This window comes from Caretta caretta, chromosome 1 (assembly GCF_965140235.1).
Source record: "Caretta caretta isolate rCarCar2 chromosome 1, rCarCar1.hap1, whole genome shotgun sequence".
Lineage (NCBI taxonomy): Eukaryota > Metazoa > Chordata > Testudines > Cheloniidae > Caretta > Caretta caretta.
In genome coordinates this window covers 234,553,275-234,573,732 of record NC_134206.1, presented here as the reverse complement: position 1 = coordinate 234,573,732, position 20,458 = coordinate 234,553,275, and positions in this window count along the sequence as shown.

The following is a 20,458-nucleotide window of genomic DNA, read 5'->3' as shown; positions in this document are numbered from 1 at the left end:
TGCTTGTTTTGTTAAAATATTATATGTTTGTTGTTGAAGAAAAAAATTAAGAATACATAACATTGTTGTTTTAGTTAAATAAAACAATTTAAATGTCTGTCTGGTGATCTCTTCCTAATACAGCATGGCAAGAAAATCCTCCAAATATTAATGATTAACCTGTTGAATTGGAGATAGTTCACCTCCCAATGACTTCATAAATATCTGCTTCATTAGATCTGGTAAAAGAAATAACCAAACAATCATTCATTTTCTGATATAGCTGTAAAACTAATCTGAAAAGTTTTCAAAATAAATCACTTAAAAACGTATAGCGTGTACCTTCTGAAAATGAAACCTACATCCATCTCTGAGTTGTGAAGAATATGTATTAAGGTTATAACAACCAAGAAGAATGCACTTTTATGTAGAAATGCATGATTAAATCGAGTCTTCCTGACTAGTGATTTAAATCAATTTCCCCCAGCCATGACCATGGAACAGTGAAGAGGACAGGATGGATAACAGTCTAATGCAGAATTTTAACACTATGTGTAAGGCCAGGTCTACACTACAATTTACATTGATATAACTACATCACTCGTGGTATGAAAAATCCACACCTGTGAGCAAAGCATTTCTACCAGCCTAACCCCTGGTGTAGACAGCACTATGTTGACGGGAGGGCTTCTCTGATCAACATAGCTAACACCTCTCACAGAGGTGGATTAACACCAGTACAGCTGTGCTGCTGTAGCATTTTAAGTGTAGACCTGTCCTAAAATAACATATGTAATAAACCTCAGAGAAAATGGCTCGGTTAAAGGAAAACTACCATTCTGAAATTGTCTAAGGCCAAATTCTCTAAATTATGCTGGTGTAAATCAGTATAAACGATTGAATTCTAGTGGAAGCACACAAAGACGTAATTGTGAGAGCATTATGTATACTCAAATTAACTACTAAAACATTTATGTATACATACATACACACACACACGCATATAATTTTAGCGCAAGCTGATTTTTCTATAGTGCAGTGTGAGAATTAGAATCTATTTCCACATTATGTATTCAGAACACATGATTCCAATCTCCATTTTGTAGACCAGAGAGAGACAGTTCTTCTGAGACTGATACTTTCAGTATCTTCCCTAATGAGCTTGCCAGCCGTTCATGTGCCCACTGGGGAAATCCTGATCATCAGGGAGTTATTTAGTTCTCAGTGTCATTGTGTACTCTATTCCAGTTGTTTTAGGTGATACTACATGTGGTACATATTAGCTTTCACTTTCTATGCTTCCTTTTCATAATCACATTTCTGTATAATCTTTTGCTATTTAATTGTTAAAGTTGTTATATATCTTTGTCTGGATAAAAGTCACATATACCTTAAAAAATTTAACTGTGATCCCTATATGTGATGATTACTGGGTGGCTTGCTTGTGGGCCTGAGGGGCTGGGGCTAAGTCAGCCCTGATTACTGAATCAACCACACCTGGGTTGAATCAGGTGATCCTCATATAAAAGAGCAGAAAGGTGTAGGGAAGGGGGGAAATCCAGGAGATAGTGGAGATGTCTGTAGAAATTGCAGGGAATAAGAAGGCTCCTGAGTTACTAGGGAAGAAGCAGGAGAGCTCTGTTCAAGCAGGGGAGAGAGTGTGTGAGTTTGTGTTTATGTTGTTTTTGGGTTGATCAGCAGAAAAACACTGAATCGGGGTTGAGGCCTAGAGGGCCAGAGTGAGCTCAGGTGGGATTTGTTTGAACTCCCTATAGGCTGTGAGTTCTTAAAGGGGCCGGAAGAGGAGGAAAACATAGACAGGATGCTGTAGAGTGACCTCTAGCCATAAGGGGGCACTAGGATGGTGCCCAGCTGTATTACTGTGACCTTGAGGAATTCTGTATCCCTAATTGCTCTTTCCCCTACAGGAAATGGAGTATGTTTTAACTGTGAATTTGGAAATATCAGTAAAGAAACTGCCTCCTGCTGTAGGACTTTGTGTACATTCTTTGTAAATGAACAGGATTGCATCAAATAAACACCTGACTCAATCATCTTGGGGGAGGGATAGCTCAGTGGTTTGAGCATTGGCCTGCTAAACCCAGAGTTGTGAGTTCAGTCCTTGAGTGGGGCCATTTAGGGATGTGGGGCAAAAATTGGGGATTGGTCCTGCTTTGAGCAGGGGGTTGGACTAGATGACCTCCTGAGGTCCCTTCTAACCCTGATATTCTCTGATTAACTTCTCCTAACAGAAACATCCCACAACACCCTGAATATTGATTAACCTGAAATTATATTCAGTCATTCTTTCCTCTTGCCTTAAAGATACAGCACATCTTGAAAATGGAAGTACTGAAATATTGTGGTCAGAGCAAGAGGCACAGTCAAGAGTTATAGACATTATTTCCTGATTCTGCCATTCACTTACAGTGGGGATCTTGGGCAAATCACTTAACCACCCCCTACCACCATTTCTCCCTCTGTAAAAGAGGCATAATGCTTACTTCCTTGCAAGGGTAACACAAGAATCCATTTTTTAGAACTTTGGAATCCTTGGATGAAAGATCCTGTGTAAAGGGTCAATCCTGGAAATTTTATTAATCCCAAACTCCCTTTGGTTTACATTTAAGTTTTGGCTCTTAAGTACAATAGTATTTTGAAAAGAGGAAACATCTAGCATCTCATTTCCTCTCTTTTTTTTTTGGTCGTCTCTCTCTTTGGTATCCTTTCCTTTCTTCATTTCCTGTGAATGAAATGTGTATTGGAAAAATTCAGTATAGTAACAGATTTTTCATTTGAATTTGATACTGATAAGGGGAAAGATTCCACTCTTTCACCACTCTAAATCTGGAGTAATTCAATTGACTTAATGAAAATATAATGAAAGGCAAAGTTCTGCTGTTTGGTTATACTGTGTAAATCTAAAATGGATTAATCTAACAGCAGGCTGATCGTAGAATTTAAAGTGAGAGCCATTTGGTCACTTAGATTAGTGATGTATAAACCTCAGATATATTGAGAATTTGTTTTGGACAGGAATCCAAAAGTTAATCAAGCATTTGAACTTTATCTGAACTTGTCTGGGCTGGATATCTTATCACTCTTTCTTGCAAGGTTACCAGTACTATCTGCTTCTTGCTTATTATGAAATAATAATAAAAAGACCCTTTAATAATATGCGAGTATTTCCACTTGCAGCTTTCATTGAAAATGAGAATTGTATAGGGGACAAGTAAACACTTAAATAAATAATAAGTCAGACACCTCAAGGGTTTGGTTTTGGTTGAATTTTGGGTGAAGATTTAGGCTGGCGGCAGTCATCTTTTTTCCCAAACATTATAATTTAGCTTAATTTTTGATAAATTAAACTGATTTTTTGCACACATACCACACACAGAGGAGAAATCCACAAAAGCAACACAACGTAAAAGAGAAGGCCAACAGATTTGGTCATTACCTATTTAGTTGCACAGCTGAGAATTGAAGCTAGAAATCTCCTTGTCTCCCTTTCTCTTACCAGTTTGAACATTCACTTCAGGTATCATATCATCCTGTATCTACCATTTTCTTCAGCACAATAGTGTAATTCAGATATTTTAGCAATAGGCCTATACCTGCTTAATCCAGACATGCTTTGTAGCTGTGTCTATCCATATTAATTTAATCCCTAGTAATTACTGAGGGTAGATTCCTTCTGGCCCCTATGCTAGTGTGCTTTGGATGGCGAGGGCCCAAGGAACCTTCTATTGCCCTCGCACTGCCTGTTTAAGGGTTGGGAAGAATTGCAGTTCCTACTCTCTGGGAAGCATAAGGACTGCTCCCTCCCTACTTCCCTATGGGTACAGGGCTCCCCAAAGAGAGCAAGGAGGAAGCAAGGACATGACTCCACTCTTCACATTGGCCCAAAGAAAAAGACCAATGAAGTGTAGGCATTAAGTTGCACCCCATATTGGGTATAGCTTTTCTCCAGCACATTAGTGAGCTCCTAGAACTGTGCTGCTTCCTTGAGACACATGCCTCTTTAGCTGATTCCTCTGAAGCAGTGTGCAGCTTCAGATTGCCCTTTCCTATGTGCTGTACCTTAAAGGCTTGACCTTGCCCTGACTGAACAGCTAAAGTCACAAATATTTGTCTTTAATGTCTCTCATCATGACCAGTTACATCTTCATACCCACCCCCAATCTTTCATCAAAGCACAGCTAGTAGAAGGAAGACTGGAACAGTGTATCCAGTCACAATTTGAATAATTGTATTCAATATTGTTGCCTCTTTTTGACCTGAGCAGCTACAGTACTTGAATTACAGACTCTGGAGATGTTCCAGATGGGAGTAGAAATAGGTGACACGTATGTCTTTGATGCAGCTTTATTTACAAAGAATGTACAAAGTATTGTGTCTCTGATTACAGAAGAAGCCAAGAACAAAAGAAGCCGTTTCTTAGTTTAGCTGCCAAGCCTCTTTAGCCAACAGACCCAAAAGTTCTCTCTCGGGTCACGCTGTGCTCACAGGCTATTGACGCTTTTTTGCCCCTCTCCCCCCTACCCCCCCCCCCCTTTTTTTTGGTGCCTTTGCCTCTCCTTCTCTATTTTTGTCTGTCTTCAGTTTCTGTGTCTTCTCGCTTGACCCCCTACCCAAAACAATACTCAGCCAAAAGCTTCTGGGCAGGTTCACACCCACCTTTTGCCTTAGGAAGGGGCTTATGCTTAAGTAAGTTAATTGAAGGATGAATTCACATTTATCAATCTCAGTGGGATTTTAACTTAATTTACAAGGTTTTATCCAGCTCATAACATCTTCCGAAAGGTCTGCAGGCATGATTAAATTACAAGAAACATGATACCTCTTCCCTGCCTTACCCCGTCACAGGTTTATTTGATACCTATTAAGGATAAAATGTTCTGTATGGTGCAGTTATTCAAATACATCCATGTAAATCTATTCTAATCCAAGGGAAGCAGAGAACATTAGCCAGCCTCCTCTCTCTTAAATCTAGGGCCCCTGCTGATTGCAACTGTAGCAGTAGGGAATAAGAGAGAGGTGGTCTCTCAAGTAGGAAGGCACCAAATCACTTAGATCTCTATAGATTAAAATCGATACGTTAAATTCATTCCAGAAACCAATGGGCAGCCAGTGCTGGTATATGCTCTACTCAGAAAGCACCAATTTGTTAATTGTGGGACACCTGAATATTTCACCATCTAAAATTCCAGATGAATTTAGAATGTAGCCCTATGTATAGTGCATTACAGCAAGTCAGTCCTGAGGTACAAAGGGAATAGGTTATAATTACAAGGTCTGCATTTTAACAAAACAGTCGCCATCTTCTTGCCAAGCGCAGATGGTAAAAAATATTCCTGGACACTGCTGCTCTTTGATCATGCAACCCAATCCCAGATTATGAAAATAAATTACAAATAGCAGGCACACACCCCCATGACAGGTGAAGTAATTGTCATCACCATACCTTCCCATTGGTTCCCCCAATCTGCTAGTATCACTTCACTTTTTTATATGGCTTGAGCTTCAGCCAACTATCTTTCATCCATACTCCAGTCTCTCTCAAATATTGGTTTGGGACGTCAGGAACAGCTTCTGGGTCAGCTGCAATAAAGATGAAGACACATCAGTATATATTATAATGAAATAGCTAATGTGTGTATGAAGTTGTGTGTGCATAGTGACAATGGTGAAGCCCACAAATTAGTTCCAATAAAAGTTCATATTAGTTAGTGGCCACAGATTAATGATAATGTATCACATGCTATATAACTACTCCTTTTTAATCCACAAATAGTAAAGTTGTAATAATATTTCAAAAAGGCTTATTTAACAAAACAAAACAAATCCTTGACTGAATATTGTGTTTTCCTTATCTGGGACCCTTAACATAGGAGATACCACAAGAAAGATGTTTAGGATGTTATCTGCAAAAATTCATGCCCTTTTAAACTTGTAAATCAATGCTGTCATGCCCTTTTCACACACACTCAAAATATCAAGGGTAAAACAATATACATTCTGTTCCAAATCCACAAAAACAGAAACATCTGAGTTAAGGCTGAAACTCTGTTCTTAGTTTACCCTGCTGAGCTAGGCATTGAAGCTCATGTGGTATTTAGAAATCATCCTGGTCTCAAAGGGAAAATCACTGGAAATGGAAGGTGACAGATGAAGGATGATCTGTGGTTCAGGTGCTCGACTGAGAGTCAGGATTCAATACCTAGCTCTGCCACAGAATTTTTGTGTTACCTTAGGCAAGTCACTTAATCTCTCTGTGCCTCCATTCCTCAGCTGTAGTATGGTAATAATAATACTTCCTTTCCCAAAGGAAATACTTGAGGAGTTGCCAGTTATCATGGTGATGGAGGTCATCTAAGTACCTGGAAAGAAGATACAACACCTAGGCACAAATAAGAGAGTTAATGCTTTTGTGGCCATTGATCTCAACTGCATGTATTTCTAGCAGCAGACATCATGTTGAGAGAATCTCAGTCCCAAAGTAAAAGAATTAAGAATGGCACATCAGCCTTAGCTCTTAGTTTCCTGCCCTTTCAGCTTTTAGACAGATTTAGTGTTTTAACCTTAGCTTCCATTCTTTACATTTAAAGTAAAAAAATGTTATGAGAGAAAACAATCTCATGCAAGTCTATGAGAATCAGACAGTTTCTGAAGCTTCATAGCCATGATCAGGGCCATCCCTAGCTATTCTGGGGCCCTATGCAGCCCTTGCCCCCATAGGAGTGTGTGTGGGGCCCCAGGCCTCCGCTTGGGGGCGGGCTGGCCCCAGGCCTCCACGGGGGGGAGGGGGGGGCTGGCTTGTGGGGCAGGGGGGAAACCGCCCCCCAGCACTCACCGGCGGCATGGCTGGGGCTGGGTCGCTCTACTTCCTGCCGCTGGTGAGTGCAGGCCCGGCCCTGCTGCAGTCCTCAGGGGCAGGAAGAGGCAGGGCGAGGGTGGAGCAGGGCAGGGGCTTTTGGGAAGGGGTAGAGTGGGGGCGGGGCTGGGGCAGAGCAGGGTTGGGAAGATACAGAGCTGGGGCGGAGCAGGGGCGGGGGTAATAGGGAAGAGGTGGGGCAGGGACTGGAGCAGCACACAGCTGTGCAGGGCACCAGGAAATTTGATGCCACAAATTTCCTGGTGCCCTACGCAGCTGTGTACTTTGTGTATGGGTAAGGACGGCCCTGGCCATGATACTTTCATATTGATGAGTTACGGACTCTAAAACAAACAACTTCCTTTTTTAACCCAGTAGAAACTTTACCATTCTCCTACAGTCATTAGATTTTGGGATATCTCTACTGAAGGATGTTTTTTAAATTGACTCTTAAGGGCACACACAAAGGTCCTTCCCTTGACCACCTTGGGGTTCCATCCTTTTTTCCATTCTTTTTTTTTTTTTTTTTAACTTGGTAATCTTTCTTTGTATTTTATGCATTAATTAGGAATTGTCTTTCAGGTTAGTAGAAGCTATCAGGTAATCATCCTGGATTTGTCCATCTGCTTGATCCTTTGGTCCTGGCTGGTAGCCTATTCACCTTTAGTTTTGGTTTTAATATTTTGTATGTTTTTTGTAGGCCACTTCAGTAATGCTCAGTCATCACCTTAGAGAGGTATTAAATGAAATAATAATATTATATTTCTGTTTAGGTTTTTGAAGCAGTCCTACTTAATTGTGTTTGCTAATAAAATCAAAGTAAGTGTCTACCAACACCACTGTCAAATGGTTAGATAGTCCAAGATCAAGCCCATAATTTTCCTGTACAGAAAAGCAAAGGAAGGAAAGATCAGGACTGATGAATGAGCATTTTTCATATTTTGAAAGCAGCTTGGGGGACACTGTGCTCGTATTTCAAAGTGCTCCATAAATTTCTGTTATCAGGGTCATGTGTATCAGTGAACATAACTGTTCCAGGGATGAATTAAGACTAAACAGGGGCGGACAAGCATGGATGTTATCCAGGCCCCAGGAAGGAACAGTGAGACCAAGGATTCTGCCTTAATCTGCCCAGTAACAAGGTTTCTACTGTACAATAGTTTGCAGTTAAGTAAGCATTTCATAAATGCCAAGAAGTGTTTACAATAAGAGTCTGAAGCATTGGGTAGCTAGTAGTCAGGATGGCAGGCTAGATTAATTCACAATAGCTGAACTGTGCCAACAAGAAATTAGACGAAGGTTTCTAACCATCAGAGGAGTGAAGTTCTGGAATAGCCTTCCAAGGGAAGCAGTGGGGGCAAAAGACATATCTGGCTTCAAGACTAAGCTTGATAAGTTTATGGAGGAGATGATATGATGGGATAGCCTAATTTTGGCAATTAATTGATCTTTGACTATTAGTGGTAGATATGCCCAATGACCTGTGATGGGGATGTTAGATGGGGTGGGATCTGAGTTACTACAGAGAATTCTTTCCTGGGTGTCTGGCTGGTGAGTCTTGCCCACATGCTCAGGGTTTAGCTGATTGCCATATTTGGGGTCGGGAAGGAATTTTCCTCCAGGGCAGATTGGCAGAGGCCATGGGAGTTTTTCGCCTTCCTCTGCAGTGTGGGGCACGGGTCACTTGCTGGAGGATTCTCTGCACCTTGAAGTCTTTAAACCATGATTTGAGGACTTCAATAGCTCAGACATAAGTTAGGGGTTTGTTACAGGAGTTGGTGGGTGAGATTCTGTGGCCTGTGTTGTGCAGGAGGTCAGACTAGACGATCATAATGGTCCCTTCTGACCTTTAAAATCTATGATTCTATGAAGATCATCCATATCCTCCTCTCTTTTCCACCATGTATGTGATATATCTAAAGCTGTGTCTACCCTAGAATTTTCTGCAGTAAAAAGAGCTAGTGGGTCTGCTGGGTAGTGGGTTTCAAACTCCCACCCCTTGCCTAAGCATACAGACATCTCCTATCCCCTTTGGGGAGGCAGGAGTTCACCCAGAAATCACTATACTGTTATCAGCTTTATCAACTGGAGTCACCTTGATCAGCAACTAAGAGTCCCAGTGCCAGCATCAGTCATGGGTCAGGGACATCCCTTCCTCTTTGGGCTCCAGCTGCACCTCACTCACATGCCCAGGATGCCTCCTGGGTCAGCTCCCTAGTGTAGAGTTCCGATTCACAACCTGCTGTGTCCAGCAGCAGCAGCTACGTTGCTCTCTAGCCAACCTGACACAAATGGCATCATACATCCGTCCCTCACTGCCCTTTCTTCTTCCTGGGAGCATCTGCAAGAGGACATCACCCTCTCTCTATTCCACCAGGGATTTGTGATGAAGTGGCCAATTTTTCTCATTTGCTTGCTCCCCCAATCAAAGCTTCTGGGGCAGGCTTTTAAAAGCACTGCTCCAGAGGGGTGTCAAACACAGTTCTCCTTGCTATCTTCCCCAACTGGTGTTTTCATGGTATGATGTAACAATGCTTGGTTAAAATAAGTGTTGAGCTTTGTTGATCATTTCTGCAGCAGCAGGACACACACATTTAACATTAATTGAGGGGGGGCAGGATGCGGAACATGTATAATCTGCTGTCAAACACAATTGAAGATTCTAGTGTAGACACAAGCCTACATGAGATACCCTGAAAAGTTATGACTGGCTGGAGACAAGGCATTACAAACCAGGGAGTAATGTCTGAGGGCTGAAAGTGAAACCTCACTGAGTTTCCTTGATGAATGCTTTTTAAAACATAATAGTTTGACTCATCTTGGCTATTCCAGAGGAATACAAGAAGCCCAATATAATGGATCTTAAGAATAGCATTCATTGTAAGTTTTAGAATACAGAGCCTTATTGTTTAGCTTATGAGCCAGCTAAATCTCTTTAATACTCTAAGAAATAACCTGCATAACCTGTTAAGGATTATGCAGACTACTCTACAGATAAAACTGTATGTACAGCCACTCTACTGAAAATAACCTCCCTCTGAAAAAAACAGGACTGGTTGGCGTGGGAGAGGGGGAGTAAGTTTTCACTCTTGCTGCCCATGCTATACCTGTGAGCTGGATGAACAAGGGCTGTCCACTTTCCACAAGCACTACATTGTTTTGAAGCTGGGGTATCATCATCTTTGACCCTGACAACACTTTAAAAATGTAAAACTTCAGGGCTAGTAATACCACCCACCCTCCCCCGCACAATTTTCTCTTTTTGGGGGAAGGGAGAAGGAGGCATTAATTTTTGATTGAAATTGCGATAGTGCAGAAAAAGTAAGCATAAAGTACCAACAATGCTAAAGACAGTAAAGAAAAACCTAGGAAATGTAGAATAGTTGTTTTAGTTTGATGTATTGTAATACCCATAAAAGGGTTAATTTCTAGAAATTAGTCCTGAGAAGTTGCAAGGGCAACAATGTTAAAAGATCACCAAACAACTAATTAGAATGTATTTGGACATAATTACTATTAACATAGTTACATATGATATAATTATTAATATAGGTGTTAATTACTGAGAGCTTTGGAAATGTGAAGCGCTGTATAATGGCTATTATTAATGTATTGCTCGTAATGTCCTTGTTAAACTGTGCGTGCCTGTGCATGTAGAGAATTCTGAACTAGTCTCCCCTGTTGAGAAAATAAATCCTCTCTCCAGCCTTCTTATTTGTATCAATGCTCTAATTCAATTATTCATAAATACAGTGAAAAGCAAAATATTAAGTACATACAATATTGTTGTTTGCCTCATACATAGACATAAGACTACCGAACTAGCTCAACTCCTATTCAGTTTCAATATGAAAGGGAAGATAGAAATCAAATGTTTTGTTTTTCAAAATCTGAAGTCTACTTATCTTCAAACGTTTCTGTGTTATCTAAAATAGCGTATCTTGTGCCATAAGTAAATACTGATTTACTAAGGCAATCTGCTTATTTTATAATGGTGGAGCTTTTGTGGTCCAATTATTTGGTGTGTGGGTGGGTTGGTATATATATAATATTTTGCAATAGCTAAGAATATACATTTCCATGTTACTGAATATTTTTTTTAAAATCACAATTCTTTGGCCCCCATTCCTACAGGGAAATTGGAATTAAATAGAGTGGATAGCCACGAAACATAATATTTTTATTTTATGGCTCTCCATCTTTGTAAATTGCGTTGTGTGGGCCTAATCCAAAACCTACTGAAGTCTTTCCATTACTTCAGTGGGCTATGGATTGTGCTCTACGAGGACAGGAAATAATCATCAATATCATGTGAGCCTGACTCAAAGCCTGCTGAAGTCAGCAGATTCCCATTGACTTCAGTGGACCACAGATCAGGACTTACATGCAGGACAAATTGTCAAGATATAATTTTTAGTATACTATTGTTCTGTTTGGGTGAAAAACTGATCACATTTGTTATCCATTTAGTAAAATATTCCACATGAGATGACCAGAAATACAATTGTCTATCTGGAAAAGTGAGGGGCCTCCTTGTTTCTTCCCTAAACAGAAGGTTTTCTATTTTTCCACAAGAAGTCAGTGAGAGTTTTAATTGATGTAGTATACCAAATAAATATTTCTATAGATTTAAAAGCCAAAGAAAAGCATTTATTTTTATTAGAGCAGCTCATCTCATAAGTATTATAGGGATATTTGCTCAACTATCTAGATCTGCCTTTATCTGTTCTATCATTGGTTCAGTATTAAACTTTTGGGGATTTCTGAGGTCTCCAGAAACTTTAAGGTAAATTGTGAAGTCATTATGTATTCTATTCTTCAATAAAGTAAAGCTTCTGATTTGGGAACTGTCATAAATATAAGGGGAAGGGTAACCACCGTTCTGTATACAGTGCTATAAAATCCCTCCTGGCCAGAGACAAAACCCTTTCACCTGTAAAGGGTTAAGAAGCTAAGATAACCTCGCTGGCACCTGACCCAAAATGACCAATGAGGGGACAAGATACTTTCAAACCTGGAGGAGTGGGGGGGGGGCAAAGGGTTTGGGCTGTCTGTGTGATGCTTTTGTTAGGAACAGATCAGGAATGTAAGCCTTACAACTCCTGTAAAGTTAGTAAGTAATCTAGCTAGAAAATGCTTTAGATTTTCTTTTGTTTAATGGCTTGTAAAATAAGCTGTGCTGGAGGGAATGTATGTTCCTGTTTTTGTGTCTTTTTGTAACTTAAGGTTTTGCCTAGAGGCATTCTCTGTTTTGAATCTGATTACCCTATAAGGTATTTACCATCCTGATTTTACAGAAGTGATTCTTTTACCTTTTCTTTAATTAAAATTCTTCTTTTAAATACCTGATTGATTTTTCATTGTTCTTAAGATCCAAGGGTTTGGGTCTGTGTTCACTTGTACCAGTTGGTGAGGATTCTTATCAAGCCTTCCCCAGGAAAGGGGATGTAGGACTTGGGGGGATATTTTGGGGGAGACGTCTCCAAGTGGTCTCTTTCCCTGTTCTTTGTTTAAAACGCTTGGTGGTGGCAGCATACTGTTCAAAGATAAGGCAAAGTTTGTACCTTGGGAAAGTTTTTAACCTAAGCTGGTAAAAATAAGCTTAGGGGGTCTTTCATGCAGGTCCCCACATCTGTACCCTAGAGTTCAGAGTGGGGAAGGAACCTTGACAGGAACATTTGATTTTATATCCTGAATATGAAACTTAACAATTTTCTCTGTTCCATTCATTTGGAAATTGATTAGAATTGGAGTTGACAAATAAATTACTGCGTATAATGCTATTTTATTATCCTTCTTTTCATAGAATCATAGAATATCAGAGTTGGAAGGGACCTCTGGAGGTCATCTAGTCCAACCCCCTGCCTAGAGCAGGACCAATCCCCAACTAAATCATACCAGCCAGGGCTTGGTCAAGCCTGACCTTAAAAACTTCTAAGGAAGGGGATTCCTCCACCATCTCCCTAGGTAACGCATTCCAGTGTTCCACCACCCTCCTAGTGAAAAAGTTTTTCCTAATATCCAACCTAAATCTCCCCCACTGCAACTTGAGACCATTACTCCTTGTCCTGTCATCTGCTATCACTGAGAATAATCTAGATTCATCCTCTTTGAATCCACCTTTCAGGTAGTTAAAAGCAGCTATCAAATCCCCCCTCATTCTTCTCTTCTGTAGACTAAACAATCCCAGTTCTCTCAGCCTCTCCTCATAAGTCATGTGTTCCAGACCCCTAATCATTTGTGTTGCCCTTCACTGGACTGTCTCCAATTTTTCCGCATCCTTCTTGTAGTGTGGGGCCCAAAACTGGACACAGTACTCCAGATGAGGCCTCACCAATGTCGAATAGAGGGGAACGATCACGTCCCTCGATCTGCTGGCAATGTCCCTACTTATACATCCCAAAATGCCATTGGCCTTCTTGGCAACAAGGGCACACTGTTGACTCATATCCAACTTCTCATCCACTGTCACCCCTAGATCCTTCTCTGCAGAACTGCTGCGTAGCCATTCTGTCCCTAGTCTGTAGCGGTGCATTGGATTCTTCCGTCCTAAGTGCAGGACTCTGCACTTGTCCTTGTTGAACCTCATCAGATTTCTTTTGGCCCAATCCTCCAATTTCTCTAGGTCCCTCTGTATCCTATCCCTACCCTCCAGCGTATCTACCACTCCTCCCAGTTTAGTGTCATCCACAAACTTGCTGAGGGTGCAATCCACACCATCCTCCAGATCATTAATGAAGATATTGAACAAAACCGGCCCCAGGACCGACCCTTGGGGCACTCCACTAGATACCGGCTGCCAACTAGACATGGAGCCATTGATCACTACCCGTTGAGCCCGACAATCTAGCCAACTTTCTATCCACCTTGTAGTGCATCCATCCAGCCCATACTTCTTTAACTTGCTGACAAGAATACTGTGGGAGACCGTGTCAAAAGCTTGGCTAAAGTCAAGGAACAACACGTCCACTGCTTTCCCTTCATCCACAGAACCAGCTATCTCATCATAGAATTCCATAAAAATTTTTTGATTCCATAAAGATTCACAGATTCTTTTAAGGCCAGGAAAGGCCATTCTGGTCATCTAGTTTCACCTTGTGCATAGAAAAGGCCATTGATTTTTCACCCAGTAGTTGCTGCATCAAGCCCAATAATGTGATTGAATTACAGCATATTTCTTGGAAAGAAATCCAGTCTTGATTTAAATATTGCAAGTAACGAGAATTTACCACACTGTCTATAGCTTGTTCCAGAGGTAAACCACTATTAAAAATGTGTACCTTATTTCCATTTTGAATTTGTCTAGCCTGAACTTCTACCCATTGGATCTTGTTATGTCTTTGTCAGCTATATGAATGAATCCTATTCTAAGAAAAATCTTCTGTCCAGGTAAGTATTAGACTGTGATCACACCATCTCTTAACCTTCTGTTGAAGCTAATTGAGCTTCTTTGTTACAGATCAGAAACCTCAAGGGAGAAATCCTGGCCACACTGAAGTCAATGGCAAAACGCCCACCAGTATCAATAAGGCAGGATTTCACCACATGTTTTCTGATCTAATAAAGATGATTTAGTGTTTCCACAACATATCATATCAAATAGATGGAGAAAGAATGAGCACTAAGTAGTGGTTAGGGCTGTGCCCCCTTCTAAATTCTTGAATGAGGGCACAAGGACAGAAAGAATGTGTGTGTGTACAGACCCAGTGGACATAGGATTTTCTGGATAGGTCACATATTGAAAGTATACATATCAGTCAGGATGATACTTCTCCCACCCGCAGCCAACAACCTTCCAGGTTCACTCCCAGGATCCTTCCCAACAATTACTTCCCTCTACCTGAGCTCCTCTGTTACCGCTGCCGCTCCCAAGCCTTTGCACTGTTCCTGAGGGGTGCAGGAAATATATTTCTGTATTGTAGTTTAAATGAACTATTACTCAGAGTTCTGTATTAATATGCGTAGTAAGGCTATCTGTCAAAAAACATTTCCTGAATCCTTTTTTGTTTTATGTATTGTTATAGACATAGTTGCTGACAGAGTATTTTGAAATAAATTACCAAAATAATTGAAACTGGTGTGATTGTGTTATTTTGACAAATAAAATATGCAGAATTTTAAAATATTATGTGCAGAATTTTAATTTTTTTGGCACAGAATTCCTCCATGAGTAAAAACTTATTTTAGACAAATATTGGCAAGATATCTGCTTTGAAAGTCTTAGGTCTTTTCTTGATGAGTGAAAAGAATGTTTATCACTTCTGTTAGCTTAAGGTGACATGACTGAAAAGCCCTCTTACCACTTATTCAGATGCAGCTTTACACATTTGAAGCCATGTTGTAGACTGGGGGTAACCTTGGCTACAACATGACCCGTTAATAAAGCTTCAAAACACTTCAGTTTGTATTTTAAAGAGAATTAAGAGGGCATTTTAACTCAAGGGAGCCAACATGATTGAAACACATTTTTTGTTTTGTTTGGCAAGACATACCCTTATGGTGCAAACTAATTCCTTTGGATGGTACTTTCTCCAGCTATTTCCTGATCTATAAAAAAACTAATAAAAATCACTGAGAGCTTGTTTGGTTAATGGTTTAGAAATTGCTTGCCCAAATATGAATTGGTCGTTTATTGAAAGAAACACAAAACAAAATAGACAGGGAATTGACAACAGGGCCAACAGTCCATAGGGAAATGTCTTATCATTTAGTAGAGATCAGCCTTCCTATAGAAATGTTAAGCTTTCCTGTAGAATTTTTTTTGCAGGGATATAACTTTCAAGTAAATTCTAGATGATAGAAAAATAATATCTTTCTGCAGAATTTTTAAATTAAATTTTAGGGTATTTTAGCATAATTTTTATAAAACTTTAATTTCCACAAAACCTTATTGATTTAACGTCTTTTAAATACCATAGGTCATATGTTGCATAAGGGCAGTAATTATAAAAATCAACTGTGTCATATAATTACACAGAAAATATACATGCTGTGACAATAAGTATGTATGACTTAACTTCTTGGTTTAGCATATCCTGATGGTCAGTGATTGAGTTTAAGGGTTTACAAGAATTCTTAAATTGATGATGCAGGAGAGTTACTATGCCTAGGCAGCATGAAACACCAGACTAGGGATTCGGGGATGTGGATTCTATTCCTAGCTCTGCCATTTCTTCACTGTGTGACCTCGGACACTTCAGAGACAGTGGGTATGTCTATACAGCAGCTGGGAGGTGTAAATTCCAGCACACACAGACATATACACGCTAGCTGAAGCAGAGCTAGTGCACTAAAAATAGCAGCGTAGCTGTGGCAGCATAGGTAGTGGCTCACGCTAGCTGCTCAAGTGCAATTCCATCCAACCACCTGGGGATGTAGTCAGGTGACTAGCCCAAGCTGCCACCACCATACTATATTTAGCATGGTAGCTTGAGTGGAGCTAGAACATGTATGTCTACCTAGGCTGGCATTTACACTTCCCACATAGTTGCACAGCAGTGGTATTTTACAACAATATATTTAAAGTGCTTTGGGATCTTTTTGGGATAAACAAGTGTTCTGTACATTTAAGACTGCATTATGTGATATAAGAAACTCTGAATTTTGAAAATGAGAGAGAAAATTTTATACAAAAAGAAACAATTCCCATTTCTGGCTCTGTTATTTATTGATCTACATTGCTTTTGGTTCTGTTTAAGAAATCTGGAGCATCCCATAAATAACTTTTTTTAAAAAAATCCATAGACATACAGTACTGCCAATCCTAAACGTTCAAAAATCATGAGATTAAAAACCTCAATAAATTTTAGAACGACAAGGTGGGTGAGGTAATATCTTGTATTGGACCAATTTCTGTTGGTGAAAGAGACAAGCTTTTGAGCTTACACAGAGCTCTTCTTCATGTCTGGAAAAGGTACTCAGTCTCACAAGGTGGAACAGGTTTCAGAGTAGCAGCTGTGTTAGTCTGTATCCGCAAAAAAAAAAGGAGGACTTGTGGCACCTTAGAGACAAACAAATTTATTTGAGCATAAGCTTTCGTGAGTTACAGCTCACTTCATCGGGTGCATCAAGTCCTCCGTTTCTTTTTTCAATGTGGAACAGATTGTTTAGCGTAAGGAGTTAACTGTAAGAGTCATTCAAGGTGAAATGGGCAGTTAATACCTCTGCCATCATAGGACAAAGGAAAGTTAGGGGGTTAGATTGTTGTAACGAGTCATAAAACCAGTGTCTTCAAAGTCTGTGATTTTTAATGTCTAGCAAAGTTATCGGGCTCATCTTATGAAGGTGTTGTGCAGGTTTCCTTTGAGGATGAGGACTGAGAGGTCCAATATGGAGTGATTGTTTTGTGCAAAAATGTCCACGCGCAGGTGATATGGTGTTTGTCTTTATCATTTTTCTATGTGAAGTCATTTGACAGTATACTGATTATCTTGTTTTGCCCATATAGTAGTGATTAGGGCATTTAGTGCACTGGATGAGGTACACCACATGTTGTGATGGCAACTTCTAGGACCCATGGATCTTGAAAGATGTGTTGTGGAGAATACTGATCATCATAGCAGTGGACATATGTCTTGAGGTTTTGCATCTGCTGCTTTGGCAGGGTCTGGTGCCACTATAAGTTGTCCTGATCTGTAGAGGGCTTGCTTATGATGATAGGCTTGGCAAGGTTGTTTAAAGGCTGGAAGAGGGGGTTTGGGAAAGATTTCTTTCAGAATGTGGTCCCCATTGAGTATAGGTTGTAATTGTTTAATGATACCCTATATGGGTATTAGTGTGGGATGGTAGGCAGCAACTAGGGGTATTAGGTTGGAGAATTCTCTCTCCCTACACTAAAGCAGGTTCTCTCAGGGAATTTGGGTGGCCCATTCCATGGTGCAATCTATTTCTCTGGTAGAGCATCTGTGTTTAGTAAAGGCGGTTTTAAGTGTGTAAAGGTGCATATCATGGACTTTCTCCTCGGAGCACGTACTGTGGTATCTGAATGCCTGGGCTGTAGATAACAAATTTCTTGGTGTGTCTGGGATGGTTACTGCGTTTGTGGAGGTACGTGTGGTGATCCATGGGCTTCTTGTAATATAGTTGTCCATAAAGATGCCAAAGCTGATTGTTTTGTCCAGGAAGTTGATGCTGGTGGGGGAGTGTTCTTCAGAGTCTGATGAATGGGCGGTGGTGGTTGAAGTTGTGGTGGAAATCTAAGGGAGTTTTGGCCATCTGTCCAGAGGAAATACATCAATCATACTTTCATCAGATATCATTGGTTTTGTGGTGAACTTTTCCAGAAATTCTTCCTCAAGGTGGCTCATGAAGAGGTTGGCATATTGGTGGGCCATCCCAGTACCATGGCTGTTCGCATGGTTTGCATACAGTGTTTATTGTTAAATGTAAAGTTGTTATAGGTGAGGATGAAAGGCACGAGTTTAGTGGTGTGTTTGAGGTGGATATCTGAGTGTTGTCCATTGTCTAGTAGCAATTTGAGGCAGGCAGCAATGCTATCATTGTGAGGGACATTTGTATATAGGGAGATGACATCCACGGTAGCAAGGGTAGTGTTCTCAGAGAACACAAGGGAAAACAGAATTTCAAAAAGCACAACATGGTTGACTGTATTGAAGGTGGCTATTGGGCAAGGAAGATGAGGGTGGAGTTCTGGTTCTATACTGGATCATAATTATTAATGGTCAAAAAAGCCTGTATCTGTAAACTGCCCAAGGGCAACAGAGAATGTGCTGTGGTCATACTTTCTCTGCTGTCAACTCTAGTGCTATTAGTGGGCAGATTAAGATGCAAGTGCTTCAGTGTACAGCCATGCTTCCATGCCTATATCCGTGGCTCTTTCCTACCACTGTTCCTTTAAGACCCAGACTCAGCCTCGGTGGAATGGGATGGGGTACTGGACTAAGTCCAGCCCATTCTATATCATTATAGACCAGACTCAATTCATCCTGCCTCATCCCAGACAGTTGCAGGATGTCCCCTCTGGTCACAGCCACTCTGCCTATAACACCATATTTAGTTTCTCTTTATAAATTCCATCAAAATAGAGATCAAGTATAGCTGCTCTTATTGTACAGAAATAACCCCTCACCTAAACCTTGAACCCCTATGAATCCAGGAGAGCTCTGTCATTGGAGATTTTTAAGAACAGGTTAGACAAACACCTGACAGGGATGGTCTAGATAATACTTAGTCCAGTGGCTGGACTAGAAGACCTCTTGAGGTCCCTTCCAGTCCTGTGATTCTAGGAACATCACAAAACACACAGTCCAGCATTTGGAACTTTGCAATATTTTTTGCCCCAAACTGTACAATCTAAATAGAAAACAAGTATCGCTGCTCCTACTTCATTGAAATATGGACTCTGATGTATCCTGGTCCAAGAACAGGAAAACCATATACATTTATAGATTTCAAGGTGATAAGGGACCATTGTGATCATCTAGTTTACCTCCAGTGTAAAAAAGCAATTCCTAGAGAATATGTTTTAGAAAAATATTCACGTTTGACATCTGGTACCTGGACTCTAATGGAGCTTGCCAATTTTAACTACATTCCTTTAACTTATGTCTGGAATAAGATACAGCAGTTCTTAGTACACAAAGTCCAAACCCCATTGCAAACATGTTTTTGGCAGCTGACTCATACTTTTTTTGTTAACCCCAAACCTAAAGAATCTACCAGCTAAAGAGAGACATGAGGTTGCTCTAATTCCACGGCAAACTACAGAACCAGATGCCTCCCTGCTTAAAAGCACCTCAGACACATATGCTGTTCCTAGACCCTGCTGGATCTCAGCATTTTTTTTGCCTCAAGCCAAGCCTCTAGATGTTCCCTCTAAATAGAGTGCACACGTGCTGCCCCTACTCAACCAGAAAACTCAAGCCTCGGTGCAAGACGTGTTTGCTGCTGTGCTCCTACACCCGCATGCATCATACTCTGGATTTTTTTGGTGAAGTAGGAGCAGCTTCATTGTTCTCCACTGATGCCACCATAGAATCTGGGAGGAGTGTGTGACATTATGTACCTCAGGGGAACACCCTGTACCCCCATGTTCATCCTTATGATTGTGTGGTATCCAATGCAAAGTTTGTCATGTTGGGTGTCTTCGGAAGGCTCATGATGCACTGAGCATTGTTGTTATATAGTAGTAATGTTATAGTAATGTTACAGGTTGTAATTTCATGTATATAGTTATGAGGCTGGAAATGTGTCCTCATGGTTTAAAACAAGCCCAGGCAAAACTGTCCAGGAACAGAGGGGCAGTTCACACCTCATCAGGGCATGTATGGGACAAACCCAGCCCAGCTTCACAGGAATAAAGGACACTGGCCTAGGCAGCAACAAAGGATCTGTTGGACTCTCCAGTGAGTCAGCCCCCTTCCCTTGGTCAGTTTGGGACTGTGGTAATGCTCAGCTGACCGTGAAGGGGGTGGGGCAAAGCCAACGGGGAAGAAAGAACACGATAAAAGGGAGAGACGTTTGCCATACTGGCTCTCTCTTCCACCTCCATCTACAGACACCACCACCAAGCGACTGAAGCGCTGATCAAAGGGGAGAGGCTGGCTGATGGGCAACCAGCCAGCCTGTGAGAAGCATCTACATTTG